At 39.9% G+C, this 25,907-nt stretch overlaps 1 long non-coding RNA gene across 1 annotated transcript; it reads left to right on the top strand.

Annotated features, from left to right (window-relative positions):
• Positions 1-17,985: 17,985 nt before the first annotated feature.
• LOC120516090 lies at positions 17,986-22,304 on the top strand. Its single transcript, XR_005630772.1, has 3 exons — positions 17,986-18,108; positions 18,693-18,901; positions 21,827-22,304. It is a non-coding gene; the product is annotated as an uncharacterized LOC120516090 (long non-coding RNA).
• Positions 22,305-25,907: the final 3,603 nt, after the last annotated feature.

Genomic DNA, 25,907 nt, shown 5'->3' with positions numbered 1-25,907 from the left:
TTTATTTTTTGGGATTGGATAGATGTTTGGATTGAATGATAATACTTACTTTACACCCTCTCTACGTGGTACTCCAATACGTTTTTGAGCTTATTAAGACAGTGTTAATTATCCAGGATTGACCCGGTAACAGCAAGAGCACTATGAGGACATGAGACATCGGATAAAGCCGACTGAGCCCATATTTTATAAGGGCTTTCTCACTTTTTACATGTTACAGGTTGCCCATGCCATCTTTTCAGATGTATTGCTGCCATCTAGTGCACAGAGGGAGAATGTTTCAACTCTATAAGCTCTAGTACATAGTCTCTAATTTTGATGATTTAAATGTAAACTGAAATGAGTCATACTTTTCCACATCTCTCATTTCCCACTCTCTGGGCACCATGTGAGGCTGCCAGCTCATCATCATAATATGTGATTGCTAAAAAAAAAAGTCCAGGCTTAGAAAATAGGTTTAATCTGCTGTACCAGGATGACACATAGTATAAAATTGCTCTAAAAATTACAGAGCGGTTTTTGCTTCATCATAGATTTGTATGAAAAGCAAATGGATATTTGTGCATTCTAATGACATGTTGCTCAGTGGTTATAGCTGCTGCCCCATGGCACCAGACTCTGGGATTCAAATTCCAGGCCTGGTCCGTGTTTGTGTGGAGTTTGAATGTTAACTGGGTACTCAGGTTCATAACGTAGACTGAATACTGAATTGTTCTAGTGTACAGGAGTGTGCTGCGTGACGGACTGGTCTCCGCTCCAGGGTTGGCTCACACCTTGTGCCATTGCAACCCTGAAATGCTTGACAGTTGGAAAATGGATGGACAGTCAGTAATTATTTGCTAACTTACATTACCTTTGTTTATTTGGCTGTTACTCTTTTCCATGCCATTGGGAGTGGATGTCAGCACCTTGTGCCGGGCTCAGGCTTTCCCTTTGGACTGGAATCTGCCTTTAAGTTTAGCACGGTGACATTATTTAATAACGAGAAGATGACTCTTACAAACCGCAGACTTGAGACAGTGAAAGGCCAGCTGCAGCCTGAGTATTAATCGGCTTTGAACTCATAAACACAATCTGGTAATGAAATATTATTATTTCTAATACAATACATTATTTTGCTACTTAAAACTAGACCAGTAACGGCGCGTGCAGTGAATACACTTAACTTGAACATGCATAGTTTTCATCCTCTTTCTCTGTACGTTTACCATTCGTTTGCTCAGAGGTTGATGCGCTTGCTGCTTCCTGAGCAGCTCTTCTTTTCTCCACCCTACTGGTCCACTTCTTCTCTTCTTCCATTGGCATCTTTTTGCGTTAAAACTGATTAAGTCAGTGTTTCTGTTGCAATTACTTAATACATTTTCCTTAAATTTTCACTTAAGCTGGCACTTAAGTCTTCAATCTGCCTCAAGAATGATTTAAGATATGAAGAGGTAGGGGAAGTAACGGCGAAGGTGGTATGGAATGAGAATGTCGCCCGTACATATGTGCCGTCCTGCTGGTCTCTGCCGAGAGTTGATTCTACAATAAAATAAAATAAAAATAAAAAGAGGACCAACCTTGGAGGTGAATCATCACCCTGAAAGCAGATAGAAGACATCATGTAGTATACTGTATGTGTACCAAATTTCAGGTCAATAGTTCAAATGGTTTGTGATGTAAAATCCTGGATAGACAAACGAACAGCCAAGGTAGCATATTATATATAAAGATAAAGATTGTTTTCTTTTTCTTCTTTTACACATTCTTGCTTATTTTTCACTCATATGCTGCATCAGTCTGTGAGAAAGCATTTCTAAAATTGTTCTTTGTTTTCAGATATTCCTAGCAACAGGTGGCTGAAGTTCCTTGTTAAACACTGACTAGCTTATTGTACTAAAATAACATTATCGTAAATCTTATAAAAAAAAAAAAGAATTATCACACTTTGGCACTTGAGACCCCCACAACTGCTGGATGCCAGGCACACTGGAGCACCACCACTGCTGACCTGCTCAAGCCTGGTGTTTTGAATTGTGGCCCTCTGTAACCTTAGAACCTCCAAACTTCTCTATCTACGCTCTTAACAACACCTGGAGACGACCACTGCCAGGACACGGAGAGCATCGCAGTTTAACAACTGTGCTAGAACATTAGAACAACTGGGGCGAAAACAGGCTAATAGGCTTTCCTATCCTTTTCACAGAGATTGTTTAAAGCGACATCAAGTCTAAATCTGTAGGTCTCTAAAGTCCTCCACCACAATCCTTGGTAATTTATTCCATGGTTCTTTGTGTGAAGAAAAACATTCTAACAGTTGTGCAAAATCTGCCCTTAACAAGTTTCCAACCATGCACCTTTTTTTTTGTTCTTTATTTCGCCTTATACACTTTCTTGTATTAGAAATTTGTTAGTTTTCGCATACCCCTTGGGGTCAGAGTGCAGGGTCAGCCATTGTAAAGCGCCCTTGGAGCAATTGAAGGTTAAGGGCCTTGCTCAAGGGCCCAGCAGAGTAGGATCTCTCTTTTTGGCAGTGACAGGGAATCAAACCGGCAACCTTCGGGATACCAGCACAGATCCTTAGCCTGAGAGCCACCACTCCGCCCTAAGTTGTTCCTGTAGAAGAACTTATTTTAAAGTAACCACTCTGCAGATTCCTTTCATAATCATACCTTGATGTCCATTTGCTTGTTCATCTCTATTGAATTTCTAGTCAAGTTCCCCAGCAGAGCCTGATGTTGAATGTACACTAAATGACTCTTTGATACGGGCTAAGTATAAAATTATTTTGTGTGTCATGACTGTTTTTTGTTGTAGCTTTAGTTATTCTGTCATTGTCGTGTTACTGTAACCAGAGCTATTGTTCCACAGAGTTACGGTCAGGCCAGGGTTACTCCTCGGCTCATATCCTTTTATCTTTTTTCTCCTCTTCCCTTGTCATTCATTGTTTTTCAATGTTTTTTATAGTATTATTCTGTAATCTACTGTATTATTTGTTTAATTACATATTATCTATTATTTACATTTTGTTTGGTTATTGTTTACTTCCTATGTGCACCGTGCAGTTCTCTCATGTTCCTTGTATTTTGTAGGTGGACCCTTCACAGTTACAGGACCGCCATCAGCCCTATAAGGGACATTGATGTCAAGGACAGTTTATTCGAATGTGCTCTCGTGGATTTCTATTGCGATTTTCTTTGATTGCTGCTCTGGTTCCCAAACTTTTGCTACAGCTTCTTGAAATATTCTTGTGGATTTCCACTTGGAACTCATTTGCCTTGGATTGCCTTTTAGGCAAGTCCTTTTTTAATTGTTTCTTGCTCTTTTGAACATTTTTATTGTATTTTTCCTATTCTTATTCATTCAGTAAGTCCTCCTTTATAAATATTTCCTGTGGCCTTGAGCTACATAAGCAAGGGGTTGATGGTGATTCTGCCCCTTGTGGAGCATTTTGAGTGTGTTTTGGGACATTACTGAATATATATTTTTTAGCTTTAATTGTAAAACATATTTTTGTCTGGTGTAGGTCAAAGCCAGCTACTCAACTTGAAGCTGGGGTGCCTTTTGGTGCACTGTCTCTGGGCAGAATTGTGAGATTCTGGGCTACTTCCCTGGGTATTTTTTTGTAGGCCTCACAGCACCTTGGTCACTTGTGAGGTAAATCATAACGGCATGGGGGTAAAAATAATAAAACAATTAAAGAATAGAAACAATCCTGTTGATTTAAAGGCAATGGGGGAATTGATTCAGCAAAAATAATTATGTAGATTCATTAGTACTCAGCCATTTGGATAGACTTCCAAGCACTGATGCAAATGCCACACTTCAAAATACAGATGTGGGTTGACTTTAAACAGCTTAAAACTGATGGCCAAAGTTGTGCACTTATTGCCAGCTATGCCATACTAAACTGTTCCTTGGTACATGCCACATAAAGCAAGTCAGCATGACTAATGAATATTGTCACTTTCCCTCACTTTGTAAACTTTCCATCTGTCTTTCCAGTTTCATAGGTCACATACGGTCAGATTTAGTCCTGGGCATCTGGATCTTAGATCATCATTTCAGGGTCTGGTGAAGTATATGACTTTCATATACTGTATGGTTTCTGTCAACCATTTTGGGCAACTGCAGTCAGGACGTGACAGATGGCTGTTGGTAGAGTGGTGTCTGTGCACCATGGCATTACTTATAATATATGATCCTCAATAAGCCAGTGTTGATCACATCAACATCACAGTTTCTGGATATTTAAAAATCTACTTTTTGGAGTGTGTCTACTTTTTAAATTTGTCTCTCGCTTAAAGAATTTTGTGCTTTGATACTTTGGTTTAAAAAAGATACAATTTGGAAAATGAAAGGCTTAATTTTGGACGTTTCTTCTGGTCAATCCAATTATAAATCTGTCTTGATTTTTCACAGGCCTATCAATATGTTTCTTATTTTGTCCATTTTCTTGTTTTCGTTTTCCTTTATTGCTCCTCCTATAAGACATAACACCAATTTATGCTACTGCTCAAGTTGTGTTACCAGTTCCTGCCTTAACTTCTGTTTTCATTTGGCCATTACACCAGTCTTTTCTTAGGGTCTACTATTTGTGATTTCATCGCCACCATTGCAGATACTCAAGTTTCAATGTTTAAATCAACTAAGCCAAAGCTAACAGTAGCAGTCTACTGTATAATGGGTCCCAGCCAGAGTGCCTAGAGGTCTCTGCCTGGCCAGGGTGTCGAAAAGTCCCTTCTTGACCATCTCAAATAGTGAGTCATGAATCGCTAGACTCACTGTCTAGTGTCTGTATTAGATACCAGTTGTCCTGACCTGAACGACTAGCCATCCAATAGTCTCTTCAGGAGACCATCCACTCTTCTGCAGCCTGAGGACAGGTTGATCCAGCCTTTCTGCCTGAATCCAAGCCAGCAGGAGGCCTACCACAACTACTGCAAAAACAAAAATCAAAACCAGAAGGATAGAATTAGAATACTCAAAAAGATCAATGTCTACAAGAAATCGGAAAGTCCAAAAAGAACTCAAACAACAAAACCAAGGAGAAGCTAATGCCTCAGCAAGGAACTGAGTTTAACAAGTAGTTAAATAGGACTTTTTGGGTCATACCTGAAGGCCTTAATTGAATGATAGTGGGAAAAAGACCTGAGACTGAGATACAGAAAATACAAAAAACTTAAAAAATACACAAGGTCTCAGGGGAAATTGCAAAAAAGACAAAAAAAAAAGTCAAAAAACAAAGACATTACCTGAGCAGCTAGAAGGAGGCAGCTAAAAGTCAAAAACATCTGGATAAACGGGCAAACTCTTGGAAAATGTAATTAAATGTAGAAAAGTGTAAAATGCTACATGTAGGCAAAAGGAATGCTTATTATAAACACATGATGGGAGACACTGCCCTACAGGAAGCAACCTCCGAAAAGGATTTAGGGGTTTACAGTGACACAACATTCTTACATTATTGGCACATGTGCTGAAGCGATAAAAAAAGGCAAATAAAATGTTGGGGTATTATACTAATGCTGTAAAACACACTAGTGAGACCACATCTGGGGGGCTACCTGTATAGCAGTTGTAGTCACTATGCTACAAAGAATGTGTAATTCAGACTGAAGCAGGAGGCACTTCAGCAAGAAAAGAGGTGTAGGAATCTGGAAAAAAAACTAACAAGCCATAGAGATGAAAAAGAAAACTTCATAGACTTAATAGAGTTATTGAGAAAACTTAGTTATTAATTAACCAAATGAGAATAACAAACCATGCAACATTTCTTGGTTGTCAAGCTTCTTATGTTCTTAGAGTGTGTCGTAACGTTAAACAAAAAAAAAAAAAAATAAATAAATAAATAAAAAAGAATAAAAGGTCAATATATGGAAGGAATTATTAAGAATAAGATTGAGCAATACATGGCAAAAGCACGAGTATTACTGAACAGTCAGCATGGGATCAGAAGAGGGAGGTCATGTCTTACTAACATGCTGGAATTCTATGAGGAAGCAACAAAAGAATATGATCAAAATGGAGCTTATGATATTACAGGTAATTATATTGACTTTCAAAAAGCATTTAATAAGGTGACACATGAGAGGTTGGGCATCAAACTAAAAGAAGTGGGAATTCAGGGTGATGTTTGTAGACTTGGCTCAGACACAGGAAGCAGAGGGTGATGGTGTGAAGAACCTCATCAGAATTAGCTGATGTTAAGAGTGGTGACCCTCAGAGCATATTGCTAGGGGAACTGTGTAACCCTGAACAAGTCACTTGACCTCCCTGTGCTCCAATTGAAAAACTAGAAGGAATGGAAGCAATTGTATCATAAATGTCGTAAGTCACCTTGAATAAAGGCATCAGTCAAATAAGTAAATGTAAATGTAAAATGACAAGCTGGTCAAGTTTGCAGATGATACCAAGACAGGTGGACTGGCATATTATACAGAATCCATTGAATCATTACAGAGGGACTTGGACAGCATACAGGCTTGGGAAGATTTGTGGCAGATGAAATTTAATGTCAGTAAATGTAAAGTATTACATGTAGGAAGCAAAACTGTTAGGTTTTGTGATCTTTGGTTAGGCTTATCATCCTGGCCAATACCCCCAGGCCGCCAGATGGAGCCCTCCCTGCAGTATGGAGGTGCCCCGAAGACCAGCAGGGAGTCATAGACTATGTAGTTTTTATACAAGACCCTGCTGCATACCACAGGGTCCGCAAGAGGGAGCTGCAGGGAGGACCGAAGACTTATGTGTGCCCTATAACCCTGAAGTTCGTCAAAGGAAGAGCGACAGGCTTCCGGGGTGAGAAGAAAAGGACTTGTACCTGACCCGGAAGTGATTGAGAGTCACATGGACTGGGGATTGGAACACTTCCGGGTCAGGATATATAAAAGGACTGTGAGAGCTCCCAGACGGCGAGCTGAGCTGGGTGGAAGGGTGGCAATGCGTCTGGGAGTCGGAGGATTGTTATTGTATTATTATTGTTGATTGTATGAGTATAGTGGAGGAGAGGGTGCTTTGTGCACTGTGGCATTTAAATAAAGTCAACTTGTGGACTTTTACCTGGTGTCTGGAGTCGTGGACAGGGGTTCAAGGGAGCAATAGCGCCCCCTATCTGTCACAGTTTGAATACACGATGGGAGGTCTGAAAATCAAGAGTACACCTTATGAGAAGGATTTAGGAGTCATAGTGGACTCTATGCTATCAACTTCTCAACAGTGTTCAGAAGCCATTAAGAAGGCAAACAAAATGTTAAGTTATAGAGCACAATGTGTGGAGTACAAGTCCAAGGAAGTGTTGCTCAAGCTTTATAACACACGGGTGAGGCCTCATCTGAAGTATTGTGTGCAGTTTTGGCCTCCAGGCTACCAAAAGGACACATCAGCGCTTGGCTGATTCCAGGGCTACAGGGGATGAATTCTGAAGAACGATTGAAAGAGCTGAGCCTTTTCAGTTTAAGCAAAAGAAGATTAAGAGAAGACATGACTGAAGTGTTTATTATGAAGGGAATTAGTACAGTGGATCGAGACTGTTATTTTAAAATGAGTTCATCAAGGACAAGGGGACTGAATGGGCTGAATGGCCTGTTCTCATCTAGATTGTTCTAATGTTCTACAAACAAAACAACTTTGCATGAGAGTCTGGCTCAAAAATGAGGACAATATGGATTTTCAGACCTCTTGTGACAATATGGGCTAAGAATAATAAGCAGGCTTTGTGCATTTCACAAAATTATGAATGATAGTCAACAAGTAAATGTCACATGCAGGACCTTGAGAAGAATCAAAAGCAAACAAAGCTTGTTGGATCAAAACCAGAAGACGTGATCTATAAGTTATTCCTTGGCGCACAACTCATAACTGAGGGTTACAGGAAAAGAGAAACAATTACATGTACTCATTTTGTTGATGTCTTTATCCAAGGTGACTTAAAGCATTTCAGGAAGCAATGAAGCTTTAGGTGGCAATATTCTTTGTTTTCTATCCTGAAAACAAACTTTAAAACACTCAAATAATTGTTTTCAGTGAGCCTTACATTTCACAATTGTGAAGTCACCTGTGAAATTATTTTTAGTGTCAGCATTGTGAAACTGTATGCGTCATGAGGATTTTGTAATTAAACGTGTACTTTGAAAAAAAAAATACTTTAAAAACCAATATAGATAAGATCTTAGGAAAGAAGTTTTTGCCAGCTAGCCTGAGGGAATACAGGTGGCTGAAAAGAAGGGACATGAACAGGCTGTCAGCTGGATTAGAATGTCAAGGGATGTCCAGGATGAAAAGACTGGACTCAAATGAAGGGGTGAGAAAGAGATAAAAGTCTCTCAGATGCTCAATAAATTCAGAAGGCCACTTCATCCAAGGAGACCAGAGTCCAATCAACATAGTAAGACAGTCAGCCACCTGGTAGCCTATTATTCAGGTTGTATTATTTCATTGCAATCATTGTACTCGGCTATTTTGGGCATATTATCTATAATAGATGAATAAATGTTTCATTTTTTCTTTTGCCTGTTCTGGTACTTTTACAGATGTAAAAGAAAGGTGGAACACTGAACTACAATACCAGTCAATCCTGACAACGACCAGGGCTATAGATGGGATTTTAGGGCATTATGTTAAAGTCTGTATAGTAAAGAGTCACTCTTGATCTTGACCCTACAATGAAAAAACAGTAAGCAAATCAAAACTTGCCTGTTTTGCTGATTATTAGTTAGGGAAATGACAGACACTGAAAGTGCGTTGACCTTCTAGTTTATTATTGTGAAGGTAGTCTCTGTAAACCTGATTCTAGTGTAACATTTACTTGTTGTCTGTCAATAAATAAAACATGTAAAGAAAGACAGGTAAAGGACTGCAGTGTGTGTTCTTGTCATTCCTTAAAATAACAAAATGTTAACTGCATCTTTATTGTGGAAGCCTTTCCTTTCTGTGGTGTTAGGCAGTGTGGTGTGATGGAACTGGACACTAAACCACTAGGTTAATGGTTCATTTCCCACTGTGTGACACTGATTAAGCTACTTAACATGCCTTGGCTGAAGCTGTAAAATATATAAAAGTAAACAGCTGCATTAAACATTTGCACTTGTACCATACCTTGGCATGATGTTTGCTATAGAAAGGTTCTTGGTAAAATCAAGGGGGCTTTCATTGTTGCTTGTTGTCATTCAAGTGCTTTCTCACAACACGTGTCACAGCAGACATTTTCTTACAGCGTGTGATTGTAAACATTTAAAAAACATTCATGCTTTATAGGCCAATTTGAAGAATTGTCAGAAACCATTTCTGTAAGGTAGTGGTTCTCAAATTGTGGGGCGGGCCCCCCTAGGGGGGTGCGAAGTAACAAAAAGGATGTGAAGATGTGAAAAAAAGAAAACAAGAATCGAAAATATGAAAAATACATCTATTGAAACCAAAACAAATTAACTTAAACTACATTCTGATACTAGAAAAATAAATATAGAGTTAGATAAATGTTGATAAAAGTTAAGTAGGTATAATAAAATATGCATCTATGATATATCATTAATTAAAAAAGAACAAATTGGTATTAGTGGGCTCCTTTCAAAAAAATGTTAGGGGGGCACGATTAAAACTGCTATGAAAACACATAATGTCAGTTTGTATGCAATATTGGGGCCATAAATCAGGCTAAATGAGAGTCAGAATCTCACACTACTTTTATTCTTTAAGCCATGAAGTCACATCACTAATTGCTCTTTGGTCAGACTTGAAAAGAGGAGCTTGTGATATGAGGATCCAAGTGTGAAATAACCAAAAGAAGATCTTCTGCCATCATTAAAGTAGCAAGTAAAGCAAGTAAAGTAGTGTTTCCCATGTGTCCGAGAGAGGACATCACTAATGTGGACCTCCAAGTAGGAGCGGACCACCTCTACATCCATTCCCTGGATACTGACAGGCATTAAGGCTTTTGGTGAGATGAAAGTCAATAACCAATTGCTTGGTTTTGCTGATGTCAAGTTGCAGACAATTGTCTTTGCACCAAGAAACAAAGTTCCCCACCTGACACTTGTACTTTGTCTCGCATTATTTGTCAATACACTCCATTAGAGCAGAATCATCAAAGAATGGATGGGTCACCAGTTTAATCCATTTAATGATTTTTTATTTCAGGGTGCTGAGGGCCTAAGCTTTAGCCAGTAATACTGAGCATGTGGTGAGTATAGACTGTGGATGGGTCGATAGACTTTTCTCAATCTATATGCTTCTGTTAGGTCAGATTATCTCAGGTTACAACGTGAGTTACCACAGCTATGCTGATGACACACAGCTGTACTTATCTATAGCACCTGATGACTCCGACTCTCTTGATACACTAACACAATGTCTTACTGGTATTTCTGAATGGATGAATAGTAATTTTCTCAAACTAAATAAAGAGAAAACTGAAATTTTAGTAATTGGCAATAATGGATTCAATGAGGTTATCAGAAATAAACTTGATGCACTAGGATTAAAAGTTAAGACGGAAGTAAAAAACTTAGGGGTAACTGTTGACTGTAATCTGAATTTTAAATCGCATATTCATCAGACCACTAGGACAGCATTTTTTCACTTAAGAAACATAGCAAAAGTTAGACCTCTTATATCATTGAAAGATGCTGAGAAATTAATTCACGCTTTTGTTTTCAGTCGACTAGATTACTGTAATGCACTCCTCTCAGGACTACCCAAAAAAGACATAAATCACTTGCAATGAGTGCAGAATGCAGCTGCTAGAATCCTAACTGGGAAAAGAAAATCCGAACACATTTCTCCAGTTTTGATGTCACTACACTGGTTGCCTGTGTCATTCAGGATTGACTTTAAAATACTGCTTATGGTTTATAAAGCCTTAAATAATCTCGCCCCATCTTATATATCGGAATGCCTGACACGTTATATTCCAAATCGTAACCTCAGATCATCAAATGAGTGTCTCCTTATAATTCCAAAAGCTAAACTTAAAAGAAGTGGTGAGGCGGCCTTCTGCTGCTATGCCCTTAAAATCTGGAATAGCCTGCCGATAAGAATTCGCTGGGCTGATACGGTGGAGCACTTTAAAACATTGCTGAAAACGCATTACTTTAACATGGCCTTCTAATAACTTCACTTTAATTTAATCCTGAAAGTGTGGATTCAATTCATTATAATAACTATTCATGGTGGCTCTAAAATTGGTACTAACCCCTACTCTCTCTTCTGTTTCTTTTTTCAGGTTTCTTTGTGGTGGCGACCTGCGCCACCACCACCTACTCAAAGCATCATGATGCTCCTACATTGATGGACTAAAAGGCAGAAGTCTACATGACCATCATCATCAAGTCCTTCCATGAAAACCCAAAATACAAAGAGGACTGTTTCATTTATGGTAGGTAGAATGCCCAGAGGGTGCTGGGCGGTCTCATGGTCTGGAATCCCTGCAGAGTTTATTTTTTTCTCCGGCCGTCTGGAGTTTTTTTTGTTTTTTCTGTCCTCCTTGGCCATTGGACCTTACTCTTATTCTATGTTAATTAATGTTGACTTATTTTTCTTACTGTGTCTTTTATTTTTCTATTCTTTGTTATGTAAAGCACTTTTAACTACATTTTTTGTATGAAAATGTGCTATATAACTAAATGTTGTTGTTGTTGTAGGCCTTATATTCATTTATAAGAGACCATTCTGGAGGTGTCAATCAACCTACCACTCATGACATGTGTGACATGGAAGGAAAATCATGTTAGCGTTACAATTTTCCTTTTTCGGCTGCTCCTGTTAGGGGTCGCCACAGCGGATCATCTTCTTCCATATCTTTCTGTCCTCTGCATCTTGTTCTGTTACACCCATCACCTGCATGTCCTCTCTCACCACATCCATAATCCTTCTCTTAGGACTTCCTCTTTTCCTCTTGCCTGGCAGCTCTATCCTTAGCATCCTTCTCCCAATATACCCAGCATCTCTCCTCTGCACATGTCCAAACCAACACAATCTCACCTCTCTGACTTTGTCTCCCAACCGTCCGACTTGAGCTGACCCTCTAATGTCCTCATTTCTAATCCTATCCATCCTCGTCACACCCAATGCATATCTTAGCATCTTTAACTCTGCCACCTCCAGCTCTGTCTCCTGCTTTCTGGTCAGTGCCACCATCTCCAACCCATATAACATAGCTGGTCTCACTACCATCCTGTAGACCTTCCCTTTCACTCTTGCTGATATCCATCTGTCACAGATCACTCCTGACACTCTTCTCCACCCATTCCACCCTGCCTGCACTGTCTTCTTCACCTCTCTTCCCCAATACTTGATCCCAAGTATTTAAACTCATCCACCTTCGCCATCTGTACTCCCTCCATCCTCACCATTCCACTGACCTCCCTCTCATTTGCACACATGTATTCTGTCTTGTTCCTACTGACCTTCATTCCTCTCCTCTCTAGAGCAGGCATGTCAAACTCACTACCATTGGTGAGCCGCTTCGACTGTCATACGTGCGTCAGCGGGACGCACTGTAACAAATACTATTATACTAATATACAAAGTTACTGTAGCTTTCTTTCCAATACGGAAAACTTTAAAAAATGTAACACTTAAAGTTTAAAGAAAAGCAATTTCCATACAATCTCTATACAATAGCGTACAATTAGAGTCTTAGCCTCTTTGCTAGGTCCTTATATAGGAGTCTTACAGTCTGAGATTTATTTCTTTTGTCCCGACACTTGGCATCTCTTGTTAGTAACCAGTTGGTCAATATCAGGCTTGAAATCTTGTGCAGCTGCAACTTTTATGAGGGATGAAAGGTGCTCGACAGTAAGCCTTGAGCAATGTGGGGTTTTGGTAGCTTTCATTAACGAAAACAATTGCTCACAAAGGTAAGTGCTTCCGAACATAGACAGTACTCTCAATGCCAACTTATGGATCTGTACATACGAGGGTGGCAGGTAAGCATACAAGCCTGACACACCAACTTCACCAACATGTCCACCACTTTGTGTCTCTTGGGTACACTGTTCATCATTTCATCCAATTAACTCCAAAAAAATCTTCTTTCTCACCAATTGCACATCCAACTTGCAGGGCATATGCACTAACGACATTCATCATCACACCTCCATTTTCCAGCTTCCTAATCATTACTCAGTCTGACACTCTTTTCACCTCCAAAACACTCTTGACATACTGTTCCTTCAGAATAACCGCTACTCCATTTCACCTCCTATCCATACCATAATAGAACAATTTGAATCCACCTCCAATCCACCTGGCCTTATTCCCCTTCCATTTAGTCTCTTACACGCACAATATATCAACCTTCCTTCTGTGACGATGTGGGTTCTGGCTCCACACTCCCTTTGCTGTTGGAAGCACATGAACCCAACACCGTCGATAATGTTGCCGAGTGAGCTAGTCAATGGAGGCAAATAATTCCAGCAAGGGGAAGGTATACAAAAAGTGCAACAGTGCTTTTATTAAAAATCAACAAAACAAAAACAGTGTTCATAAATAGTGCAGTACTCTCCAAGTTCTTCAATAAATAAATAAATAATCCATTAAATGAAAACGAGGAGTAAAACCAATAAATAGAAAAAACAATCCTTAAAATCGGAGGTTAAAATGATCAGGAAGCAGTCTTAAAAACCAACAATCAAATCCAGTGCTCTTCTGTTAGCGTCTCACCTGCTAATCCCGTTTGGGCATCGCAGCAGGCAAGACGCTCTCTGCAGCTGCCCTCCTGAAACACACGCACGAGACTGGAGACCTCCCGATCCCTGGCTTCGGTATGGCACTCATCCCAGTCCCGGAGAACTTGGTTTCCCACAACGGCCAGGTCGCTCACGTTGGGGATTCCCACCACCAAGTCTCCCGACCTCCGCTGCCTTTCCATTACCTCTCCCCGGCCAGTCGCCTTCCCTGGTCACTCCCGCTACCTGATCGCTCAGCGGGAGCGACATCAACACAAACGTCTGGGTGTCGGCCTAACACCCAGCTTCCACGCAGCTGTCCACGAGCGCTCATTCGCTCGCCCGTCCGCTCGCTCTTCGCGGCTCTCTCTCACCGACCTGCTTCCTCTACTGCTCCCGGTAACCTCCGTCCTCTCCTTTCCTTTCACTCCCCGATCGTTTCTTTTACACCCTAAAACCGACTCGCGCTTCTTTTTAAAATGACGAGGGCCACAGCAGCTGCAGCATTAGCCACGGGACAATCATGAATGTGGGCAGTTCCTCACCTGTGCACTAGGTGAGAAACGCCCACACCCTACGGATCGTCCCGCGGCCCACTATGGCCCAACGTCCCCTCACTAAGCCGCAAGCACATTGATTATTTATTTAAAAATGGCCTTTACTCAACGAGCTGTGGACCCATAACACCACACCTTCTCTCCATCATATCTGCTAACTCTCTCCCCTTACCAGTCATACTGCCAACATTCAAAGTTCCTACCCTCAGCTCCACTCTCTTTACCTTCCTCCTCTCCTCCTGCCTCTGGACACGTCTACCCCCTTCTTCTCCTTCTTCTTCTTTGGCCAACAGTAGGCCAACTAATTTTTGGAGAAGGATGACTGAGAGCTTAGAAATCAACAACACTGAGCTACATGACATATGAAGAATCCCACAAAATCCCACATAACACAGATGTCTAGTGCCATTTCACTTTCCATTTAGTTTATTTCACACAAGCTGTCTTGGGTGCAAATGTCTCAGATTTAGAGTAATGATGGACTGGCACATTGATCAGAGTTGAATTCTGCCTAGCACCTGATGTTGCCAGAATAGACTGTATTTAATTCAGATGTTTTCTGAATGTTATGTTACATTAATACAGTTTTAGAATCATAAATAATTTGGTCATGTAGGACAATGCAGTTGAATTTAAAGCTTGTAGTTGCAGCCAATCTACCCACTGACACGACCACATCTTCAGAGATGAACATTATTAAAGATATTTACACAAGCCACGTCCATCATCTCATTAAAGGTCTAACTTTCTCAATATGTTATCCTTGAGTCATACCAGACATGATTATAAAAACCAATTAAGAGCTGCCTACATGCAGAATCTGACCAACTCCTCTCATTCACGTTCAGCACAATTCGCTTTTACGACAAACAACAGTTTCACATTTACAAAAAAACATGGCAAGAACTGTTTGGGCTTGGTCCTTCATTTCTGGATTTAATAAAAGAGAAAAGGCATTTGGTAATTAAGTGACTTGTTTTAAATTACTCAAAGCCACTACACTCCCACACAAGCCACTTTAGATCTTTACAGCTAATGGGAAGAGCGTCAGTTTTAATGACATTTTCATCTCTTTAAAAAGTTTCATTTGGTAAGGGGCCCTGTTGTTTTTAACAGCCTGTCGTTTAGTTTTGAGTTCTTGACTTTAACCTAAATTTTGCTTTACCTAAAACAGTATTATCATAAAAGCAGAAAATTATTATTTTTTGTAATTTGTTCCTTCATTGACTTTTGCTGGTGGGCAGCACAGTGGAGAAGCAGGTAGAGTTGCTGTCAGATCCCCCTTGGCTTAGGTTCAATACCATCTTGCTGAGTACAGTTGTGTTTGATATCTTTAACTAAAAATTACAAGGTGTTCAGTTTCTGGTGAAGTCAACTTATAGTCATAGACAAAGGTGTAGAATAAGCAAATATTTCAATGCATGGCATAACATTTGGGATTTCCCATAAAATTCCTGATGGACAACTCCAATTAAATTCAGTGACAGAGGTTGAAGGGATTTACAGAAGGGCAGTCATACTTAACCCACGTCAAAGCACAGTAAGTCAAGAGACTGATGGGCAGGTTCAAAAAGTAGGCTAAACTTGTGCCATGATCTGCCTTTTGTTTTTTTAATTCTTCGGAATTATTTCTTGGCCTCTAAAATAGTTGAAATATCATTTTGGGTGTTTTCGAGTTCAAGCAATCCAGTGCTTATGTTAAACATGAAATGATGGTGACATCTTGTATTTACTATGGGCATCAGTATTTGTTGGCAGTGGCTACACCATTCCTAGGTAGGGCCAACCAAAAGTGTGTGCTGTGTGACATCCCCCGGTCAAAGGTAAAAAGGTCAGTTTTGGGCACTTCATGGTTGTCCAAGTTACCTTTACATTTATTCGCCTAGCAGATGCTTTTATCCAAAGTGACTTACAAAAGAGGCAAGTAAACATCAGGGGTTCTCAAAGTTGGTCCTGCATCACCTGCAGCAGCTTGTTGGCACAAGCCAGTGCACCTGCCAGCAGAGACTTGCTGTAGTCCAGACATGGCAAGACCAAAGCCTGGACCAGAAGTTCTGCGTACTCTGCCAGATATGGTCTGTGGATGTTGTAAAGAGTGAATCTGCAATACTGAGAGACATGGTCAGTGAAGCTGGTCATGGACCACTAGCCTCATGCTTGTGCACTGCAATAGTGAGCCAAGCTGAACAGAGATGGGCTTCTGAGTAGACGGATAAGCCAGGGTAACAAAGAGGCCTGTCCCTCACAAGGTGAGCTTTCATCCAGGTTGCAATAACAGTGAGATATGCAGATCTGAGATGGTGTTCTTCTCTGGAGGGAACAAGATAATAAATAATAAATAACTTCTGGTATGTTCCTTGTCTTTTTTTGAAGTTTTTTCTGTCCTACCGGCCATCAGATCTTACTTTATTCTTTATTACTTAGTATTGCCTAATCTCATTTTTATATTTTTCTTTTTTCTTTCTTCATCTTATAAAGCACTTTGAGCTACATATAAATAAATGTTGTTGTGACTGAATATGTCTGTCTGCTTGCTATCTGCACATTATGCTTATGATTACATTGACATTATACTATACCTATAGATTTTCTGGGTACACAGCTTACTTTCCACCTCCTGAAACAATGCACATTAGGCCAACTACTAATATTAAATTACCTTTGTGAGAGTAGGTGTGGGTATCCTGCAACAGACTGCCATCACATTCTGAGCCAGTTTGTGCTTCATACCCAGTGCTGCCAAGATGTGCTCTAGCTACCAAAATATTGTAATGGGCTTTGAAAAATAGATGTTCTCGTTATATTTTTGTTTGTTTGTTGCGCATTACAGTGGTGTTTTTGGTGTGTAAATTGTGGGTGAACCATACGGACCTGACAGAGAGAGAGACAGAGATGGAATGTCACAAGTGGAGGAGCCATCCTATGACATCGGTCATAAAAGGAGCCTGTGAAGAGGGTGTGCGTGAGTGCGACGGAGTCGAGAGATGATCAAGCACTTGAAGAGCAGAAATTACGAGATCTTTCCTTCTGCTTAAACCTACTGGACTGGGTATGAGGCCACAGTCGATCTCAACAAAGATCATGGGTTGAATTGGCTCACAGAGTTGGGGAAGTGAGTACAGTTGGTGTTGCCTCTGAACCCAAGATAGTGGTGTGAGGCAGACCTGTTGTCGTAAATGTGTGGGCAGTGAATGCAGCAGAAAAAAGATCATTGGAGATGCAAAGAAGGAAGACTGGAACAGTGGCAATGTTATGTTACAGCCAGGGTTTATTCCCTGGCTTATGTTTATTTTCTGTTTTATTGCTCTTTTTTGTCATTCTTGAAATATTCTTTGTCTTGTGCTATTATCTATAATAATTTTCTTTATGTTTTGTTTATTATGTTGTATGCCTGTCCATTCCTTGTGTTTTGTGGGTTGAACCTGAAGGGTGCACTCTGACATCACAGCTGTTATGTTCCTGCACGTGTATGTTCATTGTTTTCTGTTCGAGCTCCTTTTTTACGTCTTTGTTGTTTAAATATAAGTATATTTTATATGTTTATTATGTTCATCCATTCATCCATTATCCAACCCGCTATATCCTAACTACAGGGTCACAGGGGTCTGCTGAAACCAACCCCAGCGAACACAGGGCATAAGGCAGGAAACAAACCCTGGGCAGTGCAGGAGTGTTTATTATGTTAATTTATGCTTTATTTATATTATTTCATCAGCATGCAGTTTAGTTTCTATATGTGGTTGCATATTCTGTTATAATATGTTACTTGTACTTTATAGGTGAAGTCCCCCCAAAAGGCATTGTCACTCTGATGTCTCCAGTGAAGAAGGACAGCCCTCCGCATTTATCTTCAGAGGGTGAGAGCAAATCCTTCAGTGGTCCATTGAAGTTCTGTTGAGTGCAATATAGTGAGTATTACGTTTTCTAGTTAATTGGAACTTTTGCAGAGCAGCATGGTGGCGCAGTGGGTAGTGCTGCTGCCTTGCAGTTAGGAGACCCAGGTTCACTCCTCCCTGTGTGGAATTGCATGTTCTCCCCGTGTCTGCGTGGGTTTCCTCCCACAGTCCAAAGACATGCAGGTTAGGTGGATTGGCGAGTCTAAATTGTGCTTGGTGTGTGTGTGTGTGTGCCCTGCGGTAGGCTGGCACCCTGCCTGGGGTTTATTTCCTGCCTTGTGCCCTGTGTTGGCTGGGATTGGCTCCAGGAGACCCTTGTGGCAGGATATAGCAGGTTGGATGATGGATGGGATTTTTGCTTCTGTTCTTGTTTTTTGACAATGGGATAGTGCATTGTGACTTATTCACCTCGGATTGTCTTTTAGGCAACACGTTTTTACCATTTGTGTTGATTTTTTGTGATTTTTAAAAATATTTTAATTTTAAAGATTCTACTCTGTGACAAGTCCTTTCTAGTTAAAGGGATTACGATTCCTTTTCCTAAGCATTTTGTGTATTTTCTTGTTTTTTAACATTTAAGAGTTTCTCATTTTCAGCCTAGGTAGGCCAAAGCCACCCTGGAGCTGAGAGGTCCAACTGGTTGAGGTGAGGCTAATTCTAGGCAGGCTGGGAAGGCCTGGCCTGGCTTATAAAGCCTTTAAGTGGGATCACCTTCTCTTTGCTGCAGAATGGCACCCAAATCATAACAACAACTTATAAGTGGGCCAGACAGCCGTGGTTCACTGAGTGTGGTTTGGAGTTTATTGTAAGTATTGCCTTTTTATTTTACAGGTTTCTTGATTTTCTTGCTTGTTTATTCAATTTGTCTTGGATTGGTGTAGTTAGTTAGATGTGTTTGCCTTCAAACTGACTTTTAGACATATCTTGCTTTTTTGCTCTTTTAAGTATTTTTGCTATTTTTCTCTTAGTGTTAATAAACTCTCGATTTATAAAGACTTTTTCCCTTTTTGTTTACAAGCCTAAATGTGTAGACATAAGTAATATTTTGAACTTTAAAAGCAAGTTCCCTATTATTAGCCCTTTTTAGACTGCAGTTATATTGGCTCACTACAGATTATAATACAAAACATGAGAAATGACTGGGAGATGCCCAACACCAGGAGCCAAACAGATCTTTAATCAAAGCCAATAACACAAACAAATATTTGGGGTCAAAAAATAGGAGCAAAAGGTATGTTACCCAGAAAATCAAGAAAATAAAGTTTTTTCAGTCACAATCTTAGAGGAAATCCAAGAAGCTTGAATAACGCCTGGATGACGTCACAAACAAGTGCACTGTGAGGAATTCTATGAAGGGTTTTAATGGAGGCGGTCATAACAATAGCCGTAAATCACAGCAGCTGTTACAATAAAACATAAACAAATTATGAACTTTTTAACAAAGCAAGAAACAACAAAACTGGCTTTAAATCCAGGTACTCTGAGTGTCAAAACTCCACAGTCAATACATAATTAACCAGAAGCTCCATTAGGAGCTATATAAAGAAATGTATAATTTACAAAATATCATAATAGCAGCCAGTAGATTGCAGCTGAGGGAAAGACTCTTCTGGGACGGATGGTGACGGTTCTGAATGGCTTTTGTGGCTTACTTTGGGGGTCTCACACCCTCCTGCCATGTTTGGAACTTCACATCATGATGGGCGGTGGCACTGGAGGATAGCTGAGGAAAGAGATGGCCACCAGTAAAGCAAGGTGATAAGATTATGTTTCAATGTTCATTTTTATTTTATTTTCTAGGAAAACTTTTACATATAAAATCAAATTTATTTAAGTTCTTTTTTAAGTTACTTAGAATTATTTACTTTCTTTTCCAACGCCATCTTTTTACAGACGTTGCCATTTTGTGATGCGGTTGCCACCATGCTACTATGAAACTGTTAATGTGCAACATGTAACATCTTTGTCGCAACAACATAAAAAGTCACTCTTACAGATCATCTGAGATGTGGATGACAACAGTGTATTTTATGAGTGCTTTTGCTTTTCTTGATGTTTACAGTTAAAGACTATCTTGATATGAACTTTGATTAAAAGATTAAGGGTTTTATTTTGGAATTTGACAAAAAGGTTGGTTAGAACTCTTGGTGATGAACTCAGCTAGTTTTTGACACATGCTTATTTATCTAGTTTAATTTCCTTCCATCTACTTTGTAGAATTTGAGGGAGAGACATTGTAATGGGGTGGCGCAGTGGTAGCGCTGCTGCCTCGCAGTTAGGAGACCCGGGTTCGCTTCCCAGGACCTTCCTGCGTGGAGTTTGCATGTTCTCCCCATGTCTGCATGGGTTTCCTCCCACAGTCCAAAGACATGCAGGTTACGTGCATTTGCAATTCTAAATTGTCCCGTGTGGGTTGGCGCCCTGCCCGGGATTGGTTGCTGAGATTGGCTCCAGCAGACCGGGTTCAATGGGTTGGAAAATGGATGGACATTGTAATGATAAAATAAGATCAATTAATATATTTTATTTTACAGTTATTAACTTTAATAGATATTATTAAAATCTATTTCAACATTAGTTACTCAATAACAAAAGAAATGGAAATGAATATTCATAGATGTCCAGTTTTTGTTCAGTGAGCAATGTGCTAAATCCTATTGTACACAAGTAATAAACATGATTCGTGATATTGATGACAACTATTCCAAGATACTCCAATGAGATGTGCAAGTTCACACAGCCTTTACATTTATAATAATATTTAAAAAAAAATCACCAATGGGTCACTTAAATGGACTTTAGACATCCTGCCCCAAGGTGGAAATGAAACGTTTAGACTGCACATCTGAGTACAACACTACAGGGTCAAATGGCCTGGCCAAGCAGCCCAGAGAATTACACATACTCCAAAACATATACTGTTTTAAATAGGAAATTGCTTTGAGCATATCATGAAAAATTGAAAAAAATTATTATGACAATTAAGTTGAATTTACTATAAACATTTCATCAATACATTAAGCTACTGAAGTGAATTTGCTCCTGATTTAATTTTTGCACATCAGTGCCATCTTCTGGCGGATGTGGCACCAGTGCACTGTTGTATTATAAAGCACATTATGATGATGGTCTCTGTAAATCAACAAATGTAAATACTGTACATGCCAATGGTTTAAAGAAGTTGATGAAATGGATGAATGAATTATTAATTAATTAGTTAAAGTCTCTATAACTACACACTGACTGTTCTTTCTCACTTAGTTAAATGAAATATGTAATTCTTAACACTTGTCTAATAATGAATCACTTGTCACAGAACGTTAAACTACAAAGCAGTCAAAACCGAAGACAAACCAAAACACAAGCAAGGAATTCAAGAGAATCCCTGTTTTAATGATGTCAGTACCTGTTCTCATGTGACTGCCAAACGATCAGCATTCCAAATAATCAAGTTGAGCTTTAAAGTTGCAGCACCTTAACGGAGAGATCAGTTATCCTCTTCACACAGCCAGGGCGAAGTCCAGACCCTACAGTAACAGGGCTGGGAAGTATGGAATGAAAGTGTGGCGAGTGTGCAACTGTGCGTGACGTTAATGTAGCCAACCTGTTTCTTTAAAAAGGGGCATGAATGTATAGAAAAGTGTAACTTTTTTGGATCTGTTTTAGAAAGTCAGACGTTCTCCTTGTGTCATATTTCAAATTCTGATATTGTTAGCCTCCTCTTTTTTAGTTATGTTTTGTGAGTGCTCTACTGGACCCTTTCCTGGCTGAGACAGCGTAATGGAAGGCAGTATGGAAGGAGACATAACCCGGTCAGGACGGAACTGAAGCAACATTCCTTGCAAAGGGATAACTTAATGGAAAAGGAAGGGGAGTTTGTGCAACCAGGACAGTTCCTCCTCCAGTTTCTGGCATGGACCCAGCAAGGACATCCGCAGGGATTTATGGGAGTCATTGTCTTGAAGGACAACCCTATTGGGGTCCTTAGGTGCCACCAAAAGGCACTGCAGGGAAGAGGACTTCCTGCTTCAGGAGACTTCCAAACTGACCTGGAAGTGCTTCCGTTGGGCTATGCCCCAGTGCCAGAAGTACTCCCGAGTCTGACATAAAAACGAGCGGTTCAGCCTACTCCATTGAATCAGAGTTGGGAGGCAGAAGACAAAGCTTACCTGGAGTAGGAATGGGGGGGATTGTGAATTGTGGATTGACCTGACCTACATAATAATCAAGAATTATTGTGTCATAAACTTGAAATATTAAATTGTGTGCTTCAATGTAAATGTTTGTCTAAATATAAAGTCTAAATATTCTCGAGTGTAATACATTTTTTCCCCCTCTGATTGAGGTCCATAGAGGGCTAGATAACAATAAAGGATCAAAAACCAAAAATAACATCATATTAGTAACCACTGACCTTGAAACAGTCTAAGAAAATACTCCACTGTTATGAGTGTTAGAGTTATAAAGCACGGAAGTCCCGAACAATTCCAAAAATGTCCAGTAGAGTGAGAAATACCTAGAAAAACCCCGGCTAGTAATATAGAGGGCCATGTAGAATCTTTATATATAAAAAGATTTATTGATACAAAAATACTCTGTAGGACAAATATCAGCTGCATGGAGCATGAAGGCAAAAAACGAGATGCTTAAGCAACAAAGGCGATTTGACAACGAACAGCAATCCAATGCCAAGAGAAAGTAAAAAAGGTCAAAATTCTATAAATCACAAAAGCACAACAAAAGCACAAAAACAATCCTCAACTCCAAAGTGCATCTGAATGAACTGCAAGGGACTGCAGATTCCTGCACCTTTATAGGGCTGAGGGCAGTCTCGTGAGGTGATGGGTGAGTGGCCCTGCCTCTTGGGGAACCACCCACAAAACATAAGGCATATAGAAAAGCTATAAGGACAGATACAAAAAACATAAAGAATAATGCAAATCATAATCAAAGGCAATATTAACTTAAGATAACATAAATGAAAAACGTACAACAAAAATGGAAAACAAGAATCTGAACCCCAGCCAGAACAGGAACCCTAACTAAAATATGACATAACACCTTCCCCAAGGGGTGGCTTCCTAACACACAAGCTCTCTACATTAAGTCCAGGAATTGCACATGAAGAGGAGACTTCACCAAGGTACAGAAGAAGACCCCCTTCTGGAGGTCCCGATAAAGCAAATGAGGTGAGAAGACCACCTCCTACTGGTCCCAACAGGGCAGACAAGATTGGAAAAACCACCATCTGGTAATCCTGGCAGGGTGGACATGAAAGGCGGGCCACCTCCAAGTTATACTAACTGCAAAAAGGGCAGTCAGTTCATAAAATAGGATAGGGGCGCAGGAGAAAGAAGAGAGTCAAAGCAAAACTAGGGTCAAAACCAAAAGAAACTCTAATAGCCAGCTGTAATGTGAGTTCACAAAGGCTGAATGGCGTCCATCTTAATTCCTTGCTTTCACATTGTGTTGTTTGGAAATGTACTCCCGTCATTCATAACAAAAATGAAAAGCAGTAAGAACATTTTCCCTAACAATTCCATCTACAGTGAAGTACAGCACATCAAACTTCTGATTTCGCTGAAATGGCATTAATCCTTCATTATTTTCATTATCCACTGGCTCAGTCAATGCATACTTAATGACTCAAGTATAATTTCCCGCAATGTGCTTCAGTCATTAAATGAGAAATGAATTGAACGATTACAGCACAGGGGTTTAGGAAATGAGAGAAAAACAACTTTTAGCTGCTACCTCCTGTGCTGCATGGTAGCCCAGAAATGCCAATTTTCAGCAATAAAGCCTGATTGGATCTGAGCTCTCAGCGTCTGTGGTGACATGATATTCCAAGAAAAGCCATTTGCCAAGATTCTGGGATTTCAAAGCCCAGACTGGTGTTTTATAAATTAGTCATTTTAGGGTGGTTGAAACCACACAGCGAAAAAGACAAAAATAATATTTCTTCAAGCAGACAATGCCTTCTTTTATACCGAGGATTAAGCAACATCTGCGCAGGTGTCCTCCTGCTGCTCCTACTTTCAAATCTGGTTTTAAAACAAACAAAGCCTACAACTCCAGCAAAAAAAAAAAAATGGTTAATGAGGTTACTTGAAGAAATTAGATGTGACTTCATTGTAATCTGTCACACGCTGTGGATATTTTTTTATTTCATTCCTCTTTGTGTAGATTTGTGTGTATATCGGAGAGTGGGGTTTAGGGAAGAAAGCCACATTATTGAGATAAAACATATTTTAGTGTGTTATAATTGATTTGCCATCCACGTACATTGTATACTAATCATTTGGGAGTTTTTGAGCTCATACAAGCAGCCGCTATTTACCCTGCTGATTACGTTTCTGACTATCAGCTCCTCACAATATACACAGTACACTGAGTTTCTAGTTTATTAGATTCCCCACCACCACCTTCACACAAATTCTACACTCCATCATGGCACATGTCATGTGATAGTGGTGTGTGTGGTATAGATGAAGCAGACCAGTGTTTCCACCATTAGTCGGTGTTCAACTGACTGCTGGAAAAGGCAAAATGAGTTACCACAGTGATCTTGAACATGGAAGGAAAGTTGGTTTTTAGCATTGGTGTAAAGGTTCTTCAGTTGGAGAGGTTCAGCACTTTACTTCAAGCCTTTCATCCTCCATTCCATGAGACATAATTTAGCAAGCCCAAAACTGTGCTCCATCCTCCATATTTTTCTATGCTCACTTCACCAATCAGGTACATTTGCAAATGTAAATAGTGAAAGGTTGTATCAACATAAAAGTAAAAACAATATATAAGAAATAAAGCAGCTAACACAAACATAGAGCTTTCTAACCATAACCAAAAACTGAAGCTTACAATACCCTCAGCTTTACAAATTTATTGATGGTGGTGGTGAACATTCTAAGTAGCAGTACAAATCGCATGCACCCAGTCAATAAGGATTTCTGACTGTTTGGAAAGTGGGCGGCAGTGTCTGCTGACATCGTATGAACTTGTGAGTAGTGAGTATGTCGTCAGCACACTTCATTTACATATGGACAGCTATTCTTTTTTATAACTTAACGGAACATGTGCTTTTTAATGTCACTACACTGGTTACCTGTGTCATTCAGGATTGACTTTAAAATTCTGCTTATGGTTTATAAAGCCTTAAATAATCTCACCCCATCTTATATATCGGAATGTCTGACACCTTATATTCCAAATCGTACCCTTAGATCCTCAAATGAGTGTCTCCTTAGAATTCCAAGAACAAAACTTAAAAGAAGTGGTGAGGCGGCCTTCTGCTGCTATGCACCTAAAATCTGGAATAGCCTGCCAATAGGAATTCGCCAGGCTGATACAGTAGAGCACTTTAAAACACTGCTGAAAACACATTACTTTAACATGGCCTTTTTATAACTTCATTTTAACTTAATTTAACTTATTAACTTAATACTGATACTCTGTATGTTCAATTCTTCATAATAACTATTCATGGTGGCTCTAAAATCCGTACTGACCCCAACTCTCTCTTCTGTTTCTTTTTCCGGTTTCTTTGTGGTGGTGGCCTGCGCCAACACCACCTACTCAAAGAATCATGATGTTCTAGCAATGATGGATGGATTAAAAGGCAGAAGTCTACGTGACCATCATCATCATCAAGTCCTTCCGTGAGAACCCTAAATCCAAAGAGGACTGTTTCATTTATGTTAGGTAGAATGCCCAGAGGGTGCTGGGCGGTCTTATGGTCTGGAATCCCTGCAGATTTTAGTTTTTTCTCCAGTCATCTGGAGTTTTTTTGTTTTTTCTGTCCCCCCTGGCCA

This window comes from Polypterus senegalus, chromosome 15, assembly GCF_016835505.1.
Source record: "Polypterus senegalus isolate Bchr_013 chromosome 15, ASM1683550v1, whole genome shotgun sequence".
NCBI lineage: Eukaryota > Metazoa > Chordata > Cladistia > Polypteriformes > Polypteridae > Polypterus > Polypterus senegalus.
Note: the sequence above shows the minus strand (reverse complement) of the source record. Positions and strands in the feature narration are given on the sequence as shown.